This window comes from Anguilla anguilla, chromosome 2 (assembly GCF_013347855.1).
Source record: "Anguilla anguilla isolate fAngAng1 chromosome 2, fAngAng1.pri, whole genome shotgun sequence".
Lineage (NCBI taxonomy): Eukaryota > Metazoa > Chordata > Actinopteri > Anguilliformes > Anguillidae > Anguilla > Anguilla anguilla.
The window spans coordinates 27,747,603-27,752,340 of record NC_049202.1 but is presented as its reverse complement, the minus strand read 5'-3'; the positions used below and the strand labels follow the sequence as shown (position 1 = coordinate 27,752,340).

General features: G+C 43.7%; 1 long non-coding RNA gene across 1 annotated transcript; it reads right to left on the bottom strand.

Moving 5' to 3' along the window:
- Window positions 1-1,911: 1,911 nt before the first annotated feature.
- On the bottom strand, window positions 1,912-3,607 carry LOC118219455. The gene is made up of 2 exons (XR_004763777.1): window positions 3,409-3,607; window positions 1,912-2,110 (listed from the first exon to the last, which is right to left on the bottom strand). It is a non-coding gene; the product is annotated as an uncharacterized LOC118219455 (long non-coding RNA).
- Between the last annotated feature and the right edge of the window lie 1,131 nt (window positions 3,608-4,738).

Here is a 4,738-nt window from a genome sequence, read left to right as displayed (position 1 = left end):
CAAATGGACTGCATTTATATAGTGCTTTTATCCAAAGCGCTTTACAATTGATGTCTCTCATTCGCCAGAGCAGTTAGGGGTTAGGTGTCTTGCTCAAGGACACCTCCTGAGCTATGTCGCCCCATTCACACAAGGGGAAAAGTGTAGCTTAGGTTTGAGGTTTGTAGGTCATCGAGTTTGGATTGCACAGAAAAAAGGGTGGGAATGAGTTCACCATAGTAGCAGGAGGTCTGACCCTGTAGCCGATCTATGGCTATTGCAATAGGTCTCAGCAGGGCCTTTAGAGGGGCTGGTGCTCAAAGCTAAAAAGGGGCACAAAGCACACGGTGAAAAAAAACTATTTTAGGGGCCCCCTCAAAAAGACACTAGGATGCAGCAATCCAAACAATCACTTATCTGTGTACATCTCTCCCAAAAAAGTTTACACAATTTCAAAACAAAAACAAGGGCAGAAAAATCCATAAACCGAATGTGATGACACATCAAACCATACACAAGTGCAGTTTTAGAACGTTTACAATCAGACGTCTTGGAATTTTGCAAGTTGCATCCAGTCTCATCGCGAATTATTCATCTGAACTGGCCTTTACGCACCAGTTGGAATTGTGCGACGCACGGTGTCAGAGGGGTGTGTTCGTAAATTCAGTCTGGTGGTGTCAGTGCTCTTTTGTCGTTTAGAAATTAGCGCTGCTCTCAGAGCCACACGACCGCTCCAGCTGAAAGGCCGGGTTGTCAGCGTGCCTGAACCCCATAATGGCTGACAGTGTGGCAAAATGCGACGGTTGGGTTATTTGTCAATATAGGTAGTGTTATTCAACACGCAGCAACTTACAGTAACATTGGTACATCAATTAATTAACATAAACATTAAATAATATTATATGCGTTTATTTTTTTAATGCGTTATTTTATAATTAATTAATTAACAAAATCAGCGTGTTAATTTGACAGCCCTAATAATTAAATAAATTTTAAAAAACGGTGGACAGAAATACAGTTCGGCCATGACAAAAAAAGTAACAAAAACATACAGAAACAAGGCGCCCGTCATACTTCGTTCTTTCCCTCTCGCAGCACACTGTGGTTAGCTGGTGGCTAACGGCTGCTTCTGCCAAAGATATTTATACACTTTAGCCCCTTTTCCACCGCAGGGCCGAACGATTCTGAGCACGGAGAGGAACGGTTCCAATGGTGTTTCCACCTGGAAACGGTTTGGCACGGAACGATTACAAACCATGCCTAGCACGATATTTTCGGCATGGTTAGACAACTGTGCTCAGTGCAGCAGAACCGTTCGGGTTGGCAGGCTTAATGACATATTCACTGATTGATTTCACGTTACGTCAGTTTTGTGACTCCGCATACGGTCTCTTCACGTCATCTTCCGTAAGCTAGGTCGGTGGAGAAGCTAATATAAATAAAAATGCCAATCAAAAATCGTATTCCATCATAGCAACAAGATAAACCCGACAATTGCCCTAAGATATGCCAATACAGCAGTGAAAACCTTGCTCACTGAATAACGAAATAAACGGGACAAAGTTTTAAAAAAGTATATCATGTCATCCTACAGTCAATATTTGGGACTAAGTATGGAATAAATACATAACCTTACCATTGGTTTTACGCGTAGAGATGTCCCTTTTCAGACTGAGTGGTCATATATTGTCTTGGACAATCCAGTTTATGAAATATATTTCGCGCATTTGTGATGCCTGGGTACGTTCAAAATAGCAGTGAATAATACCACACGTATTGTTTACGGCATTGTCGCCCTTTTTTAATACAGTCTGGCTTGATTGACAATTCATTTATTCAGTAGGTGAGAGTATAAGCTTTCTAACGATTGTGGCACCGTACTGGGCGTGACGGTGCAGGCGGGGTGGCACAGAAGTACACAGACCGGAGGTGTGGGGAAAAATAGCCCAACAGGGCCTTTTATTTAATCAAAAATAGTAGACAAAACAAAACCAAACTCAACAACTAAAGTTGCGGGTCTTTAAAGTAAAGTAAAGTAACCGAATCTAGGGGTAGCGACGTCCGGGAGACAGCTGAAGGGATCCCTCTTTAACGCCGGAAGAGGGATGTGATCCTGCGTCTCCACCGGACTCTGAAAAGCAGGGAAAAAGTTATACACAGTTATCAACAGCCTTTCTGCAGCCCAAAACCCCTCCTCTCAAGGGAGACAAAGGCCTCCTTTTAAGCTCCCAGCCCGATCCCCTGGAGTGGCAGCAGCTGTGGAGCCTCATTGATTGCAGGTGTGTTGAATGCAAAGGAGGGAGTTGGGGAATTTCCAGTTTGCCGCTCTCCAGGGTCCTGTGGCTGGGCTTCCTAGAGTGGCACTGTCCCGGGTCCTGAACCGCTGGCCTGGTGGCAAGTTTGGGCTGATGCCTATAAGGCTGGGAGGGGCACCGCGGGGGCATGCCCCGATCCACGCCACACGATGTATAACATGTCTAATTCTGCTTTTGGAATAGCGTTTTATAGGTCAGCGTAACCGAAAATTTTCTTATCATCGCATTCACTTACCGATTCACTCTGTGGTAGCAGTAAAAGACGCCGCACCTAATGAAACATTGTTAACGATTTTTCGTAATTTCTTGGAAAATACTATTATTATTGAAGACTTCTGGGCATAGCTATGGCATATATTTGCTGATAGACCTATCTGACATCGTTTTCTGGAGCAAAACAGAAGCGGATTGAACCAGTTGATTTAGGCTACTGTCTCTGTCTCCATCTACTGAACACAGATACAATTTCATCATTGCTATGTAAGTAGTACTGCTAAAAATATTTCGGTTATACACGTTATTTTTGATTTGAGTGTCTTTAAATAGGTGAGTGGTATTATATAATGTGGATATTTCACACTGTAATGTAAGCGTTAGATAGTAGTGTAATAGTTTTTGTGAAGCATGCAACAGTGATGGTCAGCGGAGGATACGCTAAAAAGAAAAACCAAAAACAGACCAAAATACACAGAATCCTCATCTGTTTCGTCAGCCAACAAAACATAACATAACAAAAACAAAACAGTATGGGGAGCGACGACAACTGGCGCATATTTATTACATTCACAACGGGACGCCGTCGCTGATCCACCGCGTCACTTGCTGTCCTCACTAGTTTTTCTTAGATACTTCCTTGTCCTGGTTTTAGCAGCCCGACGGTGGAAACAGAAACGGTAACCGTTCTCACGAGTACTGAGCAGCGCGGAACGGCACGGAGTGGCCCTGGTAACAGTTCAGCCCTACGGTGGAAAAGCGCCTTTTGAGTCTCTCTGCTTCTACTGTGAAGGCTGCGCGCGGCAATATAAACAAACGTGCATGCTCACTTCACTTCGTCTTGTAAAATACACCAAACAACGTGCACATAATATGGCTGCAAACAGCAAACACCACTTACCGGCAGTTGAAGTTCCCCCTTTTTAGAGAGTGAAATGAAATATCAATTCCGCTGAGCGTCTGTCTGTGGCGTCCAGTGGTCACAACTCTCTCTTAGGGCACGTCACGGATGACCTCAGGTGAAAGGTCATCATGTGATGTAAACTGACTGACGGCAGCCAGGTCATTTTATTTATAGCTAAAGTAATTGTTAAATGTTCTTCTTGAAGGGCCATGGGTAGGCCTTCACCAAAAAAAAAAAACGTCTTGACAAAAGGGCACTTTGGACAACTAGGGGCAAAGGGGCAGGTGCTCAAGCACCCCCCCCCCCCCCCCTTTGCACATGCCTGGGTCTCAGGATTTTGCAGTACTCTCCCAGGTAGTCAAACTCCACCTCTTTGAATGCAGGGAGCTGAAGTTTTGCCATCATTTCAGATAGTTTGTCTCTTAAATGGCTCAGCTGAATTCCAGAGAATTCCAACGTGTTGGGCAAGGTGTTTATAACTGTTACTTTGTCACTTCTAATAGGAGCTCTGCTGTTTTGGGTCTTTTTCATGCATTCCACAAAGCTGAGCACTTTCCCATGGCTGAGTTGTTCAGGCGGGAGAATGTGGGAGAGTCCTTCATCGCCTGCTTTGCATCAGTGGTACATACTAAGCTGAGAGTATGAGTGGCACATCTCACATGAGGTGGTAGGATAATTCCACTTTAAGAATTGATGAATATGAAGGACACTCCATCCTCTTCTGTCTCATTCTCTTCATCTGCAACAACAGATATGTTGAACTCCTTAAAGGCCTTCACAAAATTGGACCCATTGTCAGTCACCGTTGCAAGAATGTTTTCATTTGACAGGCCAAATTCTGACTGGATTTCCTCCAATATCTCAGCAATGCGGTAGTAGGTGTGTGGATTTGGGAAATGTCTGAATGCAAGAGCGACTGATTCATGTTCAGTTGAATCTGGTTTGATCCAGTGTGCTGTTACACCCATGAAGCTGGTCTTACTACCAGACCAGATGTCAGCAGTGGTGCAAACATATTTCACTGTCTTCAGTTTCTCTTTCAAATCACTTTTTTTGGCATTGAAATCTGCTTATTTTCCTTTGAAGTGTCCGTCTGGAAATCACTGTCGTATTGGGGCTTAATCCATGAATCAGTTCAATGAATTCAGTTTGTTCAACTGTAGACAAAGGATGCATTCCCTTCACTACATACGAAGTAATGAGAGAATCTAGTTTACCCTGTGTTACTGTGTGTTCAAAAACATGGGTCTGCCTATAAGGGGTCTTTGTCTTCTTACCACCAGAAGTAAACTCTGCCTTGTGCCTTTCAAAATCATTAAGACTCTCA